General features: G+C 34.2%; 1 pseudogene; it reads left to right on the forward strand.

Moving 5' to 3' along the window:
* Window positions 1–2,186: 2,186 nt before the first annotated feature.
* The window catches only part of LOC140639166 (ADP/ATP translocase 2-like), a 138,277-nt pseudogene continuing 127,556 nt past the window's right edge, over window positions 2,187–12,907 (forward strand).

A 12,907-nucleotide genomic window follows, 5' to 3' on the forward strand; every position in this document is an offset into this window, starting at 1 on the left:
ATGACCTGAGCCAAAGGCAGATGCTTAACCAACTGAGCGACCCAGGTGCCCCTACTCTGTTTAATTTTAAAAGCTACTCCTTTTTGACATGTAAGGAAGTCACAAATACCATTTTGGCTACCTAACATTAATTTTTGAATTAGAAGATAATGTACATATACAGACAAGATTTTGCCAATTAAGAGCTATAGAATTAGCTATCGTGGCCAATAGAAAGTCAGTCAGCTGGAATAAAATGTAGCCAATATAAACAAGATAAAAGTGGCCAACAAATGATACTTCTTTGGGGTTGCTTCTTAAAAGTATTGGACTCCACTGAAATATAGTAAAAGTCCATCTAGTCCAATTAATGGAAATTGTGCTGCGGGAATTATTTAACTTTAGAGAAACAACCCAAGAACTGAATGAAAGTTGCTAACAAAAAGGTAGAGCTAAAAAAAAAAAAAGAAAAAGAAAAAAAAAAAAAAAAGAAAAGGTAGAGCTCCTGTATTTCTTTGTCTCCAAACCATCATCAGTTTTAAGACACACCATTAATTTAATTATAAATTGCAAGGAAAATTAATTCAACATATTCATACATTCTAAATTTTCGTAACCAACAATATACATTCTAAATTTTCATAACCAACAATAACATGTATTTATCCTTACAATATTGTGTCTCTGCCCCTTTAGTCATATATGTAATTTTAAGATTTTATTTATTTTTTGTTTATTAGAGACAGACAGAGAGAGAGAGGCAGAAACACAGGCAGAGGGAGGAGCAGGATCCCTGCAGGGAGCCAGACGTGGGACTCCATCCAGGGTCTCCAGAATCACGCCCTGGGCTGAAGGCGGCGCTAAACTGCTGAGCCACCTGGGCTGCCCCTTTAGTCATATTTAATGTTTGAATCTAATCATTCTTTCAATTCAGATATTAAAGATTACTTTGTATTACCAATGGTAATTTGAGTTTGTATGTGGCACACTGGCATGCTGCTTTGGATTGTCTATACTCATAACCTTGACCTCTAACATCTTTAAGATTGACAGAATAATTTCAAGGATATTGAATAGTCTTAAGATTTTGCTTGCATTTGATATTTAAAACTGTCTACTTGACTCATGTTATTTTTTTCTCTTATGGTCTATTATGTAAATCTGGCAGGATTGTATTATATGGTTATTAGAGAGACTATACTATTTTCCAAATAGTAAAATAATGCAGATACTAAAATTGGATTCACTTAAGAGACACAAATATGAAGAAAACCTATTAATATATTCCTAGGGTACTCAGTTCAGTTATTATTTTGGTGATCTTATTTACATCAATTTTTAAATCAGCTACATATTTAGGATTTTAAATATTCTTAAACTGACTGGCATCCTTCCCAAAGGGAAAGGTTAAAGTACTCAAAGAGGTAGCCCACTTTTAGTTATTTGTTTTAATTTAAACTTGACTACTAACCTTTTTTGAATTATGTCAGTTCTGACCTTCTTGAGGGGACTGTTACATCCCATCCCAAAATATGTTTTCTATTCAAAGCTTAGTGAAGGATTCCCCTACAATTTCTCTATCTTGTGGTTTTAAAGCTTTTAAATGCAAATATGTTTCACAAAGATTGTAGCTTGTATCAGTCATTTGTATTGTCTAATATTGATTTTTATTTCTTGAAATGAGAATATAGTTGGACAAAAAGAAAAGGACAAGAACTAAGCCACAATGCAAGTTGTTTAGTTGTAAAGCAGGGATCACTAATGGATAGGAAAATTAGAAGCTAGGGACTTTCCATCACCTGCCCTCCTTAATGCCCATCACCTAGTTACCCCATCATATTAAGGAGGGCACGTGATGAGATGAGCACTGGGTGTTGGCAAATCATAATTAAATTAAAAATAAATAAATAAAATAGGGATCCCTGGGTGGCGCAGCGGTTTAGCGCCTGCCTTTGGCCCAGGGCGCGATCCTGGAGACCCGGAATCGAATCCCACGTCGGGCTCCCGGTGCATGGAGCCTGCCTCTCCCTCTGCCTATGTCTCTGCCTCTCTCTCTCTCTCTCTCTCTCTCTCTCTGTGTGACTATCATAAATAAATAAAAATTAAAAAAAATAAATAAATAAAATAAAGAGGCTGAAGATTTTATAAGAAAAGTCCCTTATTTAATGATTATACTCAGGGCTTATGTAGCTTAAGATTCTGTAAAGATGACTTATAGGAACATCCGAAACAGTCTTACAGATTCTCAAGCAGAAAAAATACAGGTAAATGTGTGTGTGCGCACGCATGCGTGTATTTGGCACTGTGAAAATTTACTAGTATACCCCTAGCTGCTCTTTTATAAAAGATAGAGAATGGGTTTTGGAATTCTGAATTTACTTTCTTTGTGACCTTGGATGAGTACCGTAAGCCTTGAATTCCATCTTTATAAAATGGAAGAATACTATAAAATAGGATTATCTTGTGAGTTTAATGATAGGATACATGTAAAGAGCCTGGGGGCACGTGGGTAGCTCAGCGGTTGAGCATCTCCCTTTGTCTCAGGTCGTGATCCCGGGGTCCTGGGATCGAGTTCCGCATCGGGCTCCCTGCATGGAGCCTGCTTCTCCCTCTGTCTATGTCTCTGCCTCTTTCTCTGTGTCTCTCATGAATAAATAAATAAAATCTTAAAAAGAGAGAGAGAGAAAGAGAGAGAGCCTAGAATATGCCTTGGGGTGAACAAACCCAAAGGATGTGGAAGCAGGTGTCAAGACAAGGCATAGATTCTTTGCTCCAGCTCTGAGGTTGGATACACGAGGATGTAGTGGAGCTCAGGAGATCCCCTGAGTGAGTAATGCTTCCTGATTCTTGTGTAGATAGCAGAACCCCACATGAGTCACTGGCTTGGTAGACTGGATTACTCTGCCAATACTGGCTCTAGAACAAGATCCCACCTCTTCTCCTCACTTTATTCTCAGATATGGACTTTTGGACACATGCCTAGACTTTCTTTTATATCAACAATTTAACTTTTTCTGTATAACAATTCCTTTGTCATATTGTCTTCTGAAGGGGTGTTAGAAGCCCAATAAATGTGCTGTCCAAATATTGATTGATAGAGTACAGTATTTCCTACAGACTTAATGAAAAGCAAGCTTAAAAACATTATGTAACATTTAATTCATATCATTTTCAAAATCTAAGTTGGTTCCACCTTTGAATTTTATTCAAGACATATATATCACATATGATATTGATATAATATTCCATATTGAATTTTTAGCATAAAAACTATACTTTGCAATAATTTTTAAAGTATGATTCTGGGACTCAGTGGACAAAATAAGTTTTAATCTTATTAAATGAGCACTTTTGCTATCTTCTTTCCTATTGTTAGCTTACATAACAGGCTTTAGTTCTCGTTTTATTCTATCACTAATCTCTATGAGGATAATATTTAAGATCTAGCTCTGTTTGCTAATTTTGAATTCCAAGTGTAATTCTTTTAAAATATTATTACCCAGTGCAATATCTAATAGAATACACATATGTATAAGCTGAGATACTACAGAATAGCTGAAATACTATGTAATACTGAGGTCCTGGCATTCATTTTGTGTGGCCAAGCAGCCTGCTGGGCCTTGACTGGACATAAGCTCCCATCATGAGCTCATGCTCCAGATAACAGTTCACAGAGTCATTAGTAAATATAAGTTCCTGATATCACTCCCTTAACCACTGCTGTCATAACATTCTCCCCTTGCTCCTAGGGCCTTCCCCTTGTTCCCTTCTTAGATAAGACCCTCCCATAGCTTACCAAATCCCTGCTCTTTTTGGTTTGAATTGACCAAGATAGAATTTGCCTGAGAACCCCAAAGCACTCTACCAGTGGACCCTACTAAAGGCATATGGTCCAGGTCCTGCTCTGTCTCAGCCTTCATCCTGCCTTCACCTCCTCAAGTGGGCTTTGGAGAGCTGCCACGTACCTCCTCCAACACCTTCTCTATTTCAACTTCCTGTGTTCTTTTGTTGAACCAGGGCTAACCACCCCACACTCAGAACTCTACTTAACAAATGTTAATTTTTTTAAAGAATTTATTTATTTATTCATAAGAGGCACAGAGAGAGAGAGAGAGAGAGAGAGAGAGAGAGAGAGCGCAGAGACACAAGCAGAGGAGGAAGCAGGCTCCATGCAGGGAGCCCAATGTGGGACTGGATCCCAGGTCTCCAGGATCACGCCCTGGGCTGAAGGCAGATGCTAAACTGCTGAGCCACCCAGGGATCCCAACAAATGTTAATTTAATGATCACAACAACACAGGATTACTAAATAATAAAATAATGGTTAGCCATAATCCAATGATATGCTACCAAAATTTAGTACATTCAAATACGGTTTTAAAAGTTTTTTAAATGAGTAGTATTGATAATACATTTCTTCTTTCCTAATATCTTTTTACTTTTGTTTTTAATATATTTTCCAAACTAAAAACTAGAATGCATGGTCTTAGCTCTCATGGTTCTGGAGAAGTGAGGTAACCTACTTCCTGGCCCTAAATTCTGATTTATTCATGACCATCACTAAGCTACCAATAAACCTGAAAATCCACTTTCAAATGTGTGGTAATTAATTGGCATCTTATTCTTGTTGAGAGCCAATTTTATTCAAAACTTGCCCTCCAGAAACTTGATGCTACTACTGCCAGTTTATTCTGCATAGGAAATCTCCTGTGTTTCTCTTCCAAGGGGAACATGAAGGTAAGGCCCACACCATGATACAAGTAGGTTTTGTATTTATGTGAGCTTCAGGTTCCTCCCATGTAAGAGATGAACTTAATGGCTATTTCTCAAGATTATTGTAAACTGTTATAAAAACTATTTATGAGGGAGCATATCATGAACAGTTTCCTTAGTCTGCTAGGATTGCCATAACTATATACCATAGACTGAGTAGCTTAAACAACACAAATTTATTCTCTTACATTCAGTCCATAACTTTCAGCTCAAAGCAACATTCAGTTTATAACAATAATTATAAATGTCAGTTAATAATAGTAGACATGATATTTTATAGGTAGTTTCTCATAAATTTAGTTAGTATAAAGTGAGCTTTTCATAAAAATTGATTTATTGGAATTTATTGGCAAACTGAAAATTAATTTTAAATAAATGAACATTTGCATGACATTCTTATAAAATATGAATAAAGTCCAGGGTTTGCTAAAGTTCACTCATTTCAAAACAATCTTTATGAATTTGTCACATTTATATATTTCCTCTATACCATTCTACGCTTAACATTTTCTTTATATAAACTTCTATTGAAATTTGACTTAGATTAATTCTAGCCAATAATGCTCATAACAAGGATTCGTTTTGATGTACTTTGTTTTTTGTACTTTGTTTTTATTTTATTTTATTTTGTTTTGTTTTTGTTTTTTGTTTCGTACTTTGTAGTTAAACTTTACAGTTACTAAAATTAAACAACAATAACAAAACTTATGAATGTATCAATCAAGGTTCAGTCAGAGAGAAGAAATCATAGCAGTCATTGGAACTGAAAATATTTAATATGGAGAACTGCACACTATACATTTGGCTCATTACTAAAAGGAGTAAAAGTCTCTAAGGTATAAAGACGTAGCAGATGCAAAAATCAGGCCAACAAGAAAGAAGTAAAGACAGAAGAATGAACTTAGAAATATTTTCCACTGAGGCTAAGTTTCAGACTTCATTGAAGAGGGTATGACTGCACGGGAACAGGCTATTAGCCAAGAACTTTGACCAAGGTCTTGGGCCATAAGCAGTAGGCAGTAATGTTCCACTGGGCAATGGAGAAATACACAGGAGGATGCAAGCCAGCTGATCCATTGGCCTGTGCCAAAGAAATGAAAGCATAAAAGCTGACTGAATCAAGATGTGAAGGTCTTTTCTCCTGATCTGGCCTTACAGTGTCACTCTGTCACCCTCTCCTCTATGACAAAACCTAACTTTAAATCAGATGACAGAGGAAAAATACAAATATAATAAAAACATAAGACAAATAAATATTAGATGTGTGCACACATTAACACAGCTCTTTAATACAGCTCTTACTTCAGGCTCTAGATTACCATAACCTGGCTTTATTTTTTTAATACTTCTCCACTTCTTACTTTGTATTCCTGTAGTGAGGTTTGTCATTGATACCTGTGGTTGCCAAGAGCCCCTGTAAAGTTGTTTTATTGTTGTTACAGATAACGACTTAGGCTCTGGCACCAGATCCTCCACATTTATATCAATGTTTCACCAAGCTAAGCTACTAACGTTGGTAGTTATATACTCTTCTTAGATGAATGGATGCAATTCATGTACTCTGTCTTGTAGTATATTCTAGTGTATGTATTGCATGTAGAAGAATGTAGAAGAATATTGAAGTGTACTTATAGCTTATTTTCCTTCCTGTCATACAAAAACCTGGGGCCTGACCAGACAACTGAACTGTTTGGTGCAAATTCAACACATAATCCACTAACTGGAGTTTAGTTTTTGGATAAATCTCATTCTTCAATTCTTTCATGTGTCACCTTAAGTACTAAGCCAGGAATCATTTTCTTCTACATTAGACTGGACGCCTGCATGATGTGCCCCAATCAGTTGTTGAGACATGTCTAGGAATATCTAAATCCTATAGAGAATATAGCTTTGGCTTGAGCTGGAAACCAAGTTACATTAGTAATCCAGTACATGCCTGTTATATACCAAACATCAAAGTTGTAAAGATACATCAGACTACACTTCCTTTCTAAACTCTTATAGTCCAGGGATCCCTGGGTGACGCAGCGGTTTGGCGCCTGCCTTTGGCCCAGGGCGCGATCCTGGAGACCTGGGATGGAATCCCACGTCGGGCTCCCGGTGCATGGAGCCTGCTTCTCCCTCTGCCTGTGTCTCTGCCTCTCTCTCTGTGACTATCATAAATAAATAAATTGAAAAAAAATTAAAAATATTTAAAAAAAATAAAAAAAAAATAAGGTCTTATAGTCCAGTAATGAAGAAGTCATATAAATAAGCACATACAATAAGATAGGTGATACGACTGAGGTACTATAGAGTATAACAAAAACACAAAACAATCACTGGTCATTTCTTTTTTGGTTATAAAGGGATTCAGAAAGTTTAATAAATATTGTGATTAGCTAGGATAGGAAAGGAAGCAAGGAGATCCCACAAATGAGGAGTAGATGAGCAGTTTATGAAGGTGCAAAACAGCAGGTTGCCTTTAATAGAAACCTAGGTAGCATGTTATGATTTGAGAGATTTGAGGCAAGTGTAATGAGGAATAAATGCAATGATATAGGTAAGGGTTGGATCAAGAAGATAATTTGAGCAAAGTTACTTTAAAACTAGCTTGTGTAATTATATATATAGTTTTTTCAATTCTCCTTTGCCTACTCAAATGTTGTTAACTGAATAAAACATGAAAAAAAACAGTACTCATAAATAAAAAAAAGTCTTATATATTTAGATATGTATACTCTAAAGGAAATTTAAAAACTGCCTTTGCCCCAAGATTTTATTGCTGGTCTAATATGTTAATGTCACAATCTTGATTTTCATCCTTAGGATATAAATAGATGGCAATGGATTTGTCTCAATGATTACACTATGGGCTCATTTGGGTTTCCTGACTTATTCTTTTATGAATATTTCTTGAAGAGGGACACTAATTTTTATTGTTTTTTTTGTCAGGTCCATTCAATTGCCTGGGTTCAGGCCTCTTAGATTATTCTTTTCTCCCCTGTCTCTCTATGTTAAAAGCACACTTGCATATGGCTGATAATTCCCCAAGTATGAAACATTCAAGTGGGAATTTATCTTTCAAATATTTTCTATTAATACACTTTTAGAGAGCTGTGAAAATATTTTAAAAGTTGACAGATCCAAGCATTGTCCTCACAAGCTTACATTGATTAATACAAAGCACTTTTGATCCCTGACCTTAAACAAAAATATTATCACTGTATAAACCTTAAACATTAATATGGGCCATATCAAAAATAAATTTGGCCCCTAACGGAGAGATGCTCAAGTAAGTTCAGGCATTCTGGTATTTAATGTGAGAATAGTTTATTTTAATGCATTTATCTAATAAGGAAAGATTATCCAGAACACATAAATACCTCACATATCAGTAAGAAAAAGACAGAGAACCCGACAGAAATATAAAGTTTTAATGAGCACTTCACCAGAAAGGAAACTAAAATGTTCATTTTATTTCTGAGACAACGTTCTTAGTAATTATCAAAAAAAAAATACAAAATAAAACCATGTAAGATAACCATCAGAGTGGCTAAAATAGAGACAATAGACAATACCAAGTATTGGTGATGATGTAGAGCAACTGGTATTTTCAACACCACTGGTGAGGATACAAACCGTTATAACCACTTTCTTTCTCTCTCTCTCTCTTTAAGTAATAGTTTAAATTATTTTAAATATTTATTTATTTATTTTAGAGAGAGAGAGTTGAAGGAGGAGCAGAGGGAAAGAATCTTCAAGCAGACTCCCCACTGATCCCATGACCCATAAGATCATGACCTGAGCTGAAACCAAGAGTCAGATGCCCAACTGACTGAGCCACTCAGGGATCCTTGTTATAACCATTTAACAAAAACAGTGGAGCATACTTCACTATTAATTGCATAGTCGTAGAATTTCATACATGGGTTCACCAAAGTAAATGTGCAATAGTGTTCACAAAAGGTTTATTTATATAGGCCAAATATCAAATCACTCCCAATGTCCATCAGCAGTAAAATTATTTTTAAAATTGTACTACATTCATATAATAGAACATTTCATAGCAATGTTAAAGTTAGAAATAAAACACCAAAACCATGTTGAGCAAAGGAAATCAGGCACAGAAGTATATATGCTATATGATTCTATCCTATAGAGAATATAAAAATATGCAAAATTAATCTATACAACTGAATTCAGGGTGATGCTATCTTTAACAGTGATCATGTGGGGTCTTCTGGGTACTGATAATATATTTTTCTATATATTGGTATTGGCACAATGAGTATATTTATGTTGTGAAAATTTATCAATCAACAGACTTATGTGCACCTTTACTATTTTATACTTCAATAAAAGTTTTACTTACAAAAATATAGAATTTTTCTTAGAAATTGGTAAGCATTTACTAAAACTTACATAGAAGAATACAAAACCTATAAGATGTTCCCTAATGAGTATTGACACAGGATAGTTATCGCTGTCTTAGTTTATATCAAATCTGAATTACTTCACATGGTGTGGAATTGGTGCATAAATAGATCACTAACAAGTGAAGCTTCACACATTTACGAGATTGCAGAAGACTTTACCCATGATTATTATCTAGTTGTTATTACTTAACCATCTATTAATAAACAGAACTGCAAAATATGAAAACCAAAAATAATATTAACTCTGGATTCACCTCCCATTCCAAATCAAATCTAGGCTAGGGTTTAATCAATAAAGCAAAACTTAAAACTCAAAACATTTTAAGATATTTGAGAAAATCTTTGTTAGAATAGGAAAGAATTTTCTAATCAAGATGCAAAAACTTGAATTATAAGAGAAATAACTGATATTTTCCACAACATTAAAACTAATAATTTATTTCTGCTTATCAAAAGATACATTAAAATACTCATAAAAATATCAAATTTGACAAGATATCCCAATAAAATAAGCAACAAAAGGGTAGTGTTCTGCATACATGAAGACCTCCTCTAATTCTGTAGGTGAAAAGTTGTAAGCCAAGATAAATGACAGAAAATGCATGCAGAGCACTTACACAAAAAGTGAAACATATTTGTCTATTTTTACATTAAACAATGTATAGTTTCATTTGTACTTTGACATTATATGTTGGCCAACTGAGGAAATGCATTGCTATTAAAATCAAATTAACACTCACATATTCAACATAATTTGATATTATCTAATAGGCCCATAACATAAAATTATATCCCCTAGCATCAAGGAATGTGTTGCTGTACCTGCATAATTGCATGAGCTTCTCCTCCTACTCTTTGACATGTTTTTATCTGACCAGTAGATACCAGGTACCTGATACCATTACCATGTCATTCTTCTCATGAACTAGCACAATGAACTCTAAGGTGGTGAAAAAAATCAAAGTCCCTGTGGACTCAATTTTGGCACAGGACCAGCAAGCTGACTCAACTATATCATAAGAAGGTTAAAAAGTACAGTGTTTTGCTTGGTGGACAAAGTACTTCCTTTCCTTGTTTATTGACTTCCAGAAAAATAGCAGTTAGCAGTTAGTCACATTCCTAGCGCCAGCGATTGATTGAGCTGATTTGCTTTCCTAAAAACGACCAAACCTAGAAGAGCAGCTGTAATTGGAGTCACCACCCGATTAAGGTTTCAATAATTCATTGTCGTTGCGTTATATCAATCTGTCTTTAATAATTGCAAAACTGGCAAGTTAATGGAGATTTGATAAGAATCACCAACCTTGATTCTCTCAAGTCTTTGATGATGGTAGTTAACCTCATAATTCTTTCAGAGATGTAGTATTGGTTTTTGTTTCTTTCTTTGACAGGGAAAGAGAATTCTACAACCTTCTACTTAGATTTCATTGCAAAAAATATAGTTCTTATGCTAGGGGTCAAGTTACCAATGAAATTATTCTACCATTATAGTCTGGAACTGAGGAAAATTTTCTTCATGCTGACCTATTTTGAAGCAAATTTGGGTAAAACCAACTTCTCCATTTATTTCTTGGCTACTCTATTTCTTGTTTTGATCAGTGGAGGTGATATCATATTTCCTCAGGAAACAATATAAACAAACACAGAGCCAGTGCATGTTAACCTCTATATTGTCTGAAGCTTTGCTTTTTCTATTGCACAGTTATCTTGGAGAATGATACCAAGAAGAAACATTTAGGAAAGACTGGAAGGGAAATTTACACTGTGGCACTTACAATGTTTGTATGGCTTCTCTTCAAAGAAAAACCTTTATTTCCTTGAAGGGTTTTTATGTATGAACTGACTCTGGTCAGATTGAATGACTGGCATTGGCTCTATATCCTGGGACTCATATCAGACTTCTCTTTACCTAAATAACTTTCTTAACTTTAGTGTGCTGCTTATCTGGCATTTCATGAATATTTAGCTGCAACCAATCTTCCTGCTCATGAACCCATTTTGATTGTTGTATCTTTTACCCAAGGTAATAATATCAAACTTGACTTTAGAATAGTTCTGCTCCCTTGCCTCTATCACAACAGTCAGAGAGATATTTTGGAACTTTGAGTCCATTTCAATTGCAATACCCTACTAGCATTCTCAGACTACCAAGAACACCCACTGCAAGGTTTTTCAAAACACAAGTGCTCACTTCAGTGATTTATTTTTCAATCCCTTGGTAATAGAAGTATCTCCTGTGTCCTTCCAGGGTATATAGGAACAAAAATTATTTGAATTGCATCTGGTAATATCAGTCCATATTCCTGTATCCCTATCTTATATTTCTTCCCGTGTATTATAACAAATTATTTCTGATATCTTACCTTCATTTATTATGGGCCATAATAATTAAATACAGATATCAATCAATTAGGCAAGGAGTTACAACTTCTCCCAGCTACTTAGCCTAGTAAATTGAGTTGAGAGTCTGGGATATCTTGCATCTATATTTAGAACTTGAATTTAGTTAAACTTTTGTTCTTTCACTTATCTGTTAAGGACGTATTTTCTCCATATATATTCACCATATTTTTAGATACAGTTTGCTACTTCTATCATTCATTTTTTATTGTTTGTTTTCCCTCCTGGAGTTTGGTAATATAATTTTATAATAAGATAGATTTGGACTAAAGATAAATGTCTGGGGAAAAGGAGTATTGGGTGGACTACAGGATGACATGGTTTTCCTTGCAAAGTGACTCTCTAAGACGAGTATTGGAGTCTTTAAACAGTGAAGGATAGACTTATACATGGAAAGAAGGACTCCTTCAATCTCAGAGTCAGTGGTTGGGAATTCAGTAGATTCTGATTCATCTTCTACATTTTCTCATAAATATCATCCCAAATGTCAATATTCCACTTTCCCAATTGGTACCTAAACATTCATATAAAAGTTCAATAGACTTTGTAATTCACCTACCTAAAAGAATGAATATGACACTTGATTTTGGAAATTCCTTAATTTCTCTATAATAATAATTAAAATAAGCATAAAGTTATTATGTATAGATTATAAAATCTATTAAACATAAGATAATAGAAAATTTAAATTTTAATTGGAGTATTTAACAATTCATTTTTAATAATAACTTGTTTTAAAAAGCTTTACCTCTTACCTCCACTTATAAAATAAAATTTTATGAGTGTTTCAATGTTACTTAATGAATATCTCATTTTCTACAGGACTAGTTTCTGTATTTAATATATCTCATATACCTAACTCACCAAAACTTAGAATAATGTATACTGTACATTTGACATTAGTATAACAACATTTTTCTCAATTTCATATACATTCTGTTCCGCAGCACCGTTAGTCATACATAATTTAAATTTGTATTTCAATTTTAGATTAATATGTTATTGTTGATATGTTAAGCATTTATTTTCTTTGTGCTTACTATGGATATGTGACAGATGCTGCCAAACTTTGTAACCTCTGATATTTCTTCATTTAATAAACTTTACATAAATTTATGATATAGAAATATCTCCAAATTTTAAAGTTAGAATAAATAATTATCATCTACCATTTCAAATGATTGGTGAACTAAAGAAGTTTTAGAGAACCCCCTATTTGTACTCTTCTGTGGAAAGTTAAAATGTCTTAAAGGACAGAAATTTTTCTACAGCAATGCATAGTGTTACAATATTCAAACTATAGGGCAAAGTATCTAAATTGTCATAAAATTCATTTGA

The sequence above is a fragment of the Canis lupus genome, chromosome 8, assembly GCF_048164855.1.
Source record: "Canis lupus baileyi chromosome 8, mCanLup2.hap1, whole genome shotgun sequence".
In the NCBI taxonomy this organism is placed as follows: domain Eukaryota; kingdom Metazoa; phylum Chordata; class Mammalia; order Carnivora; family Canidae; genus Canis; species Canis lupus.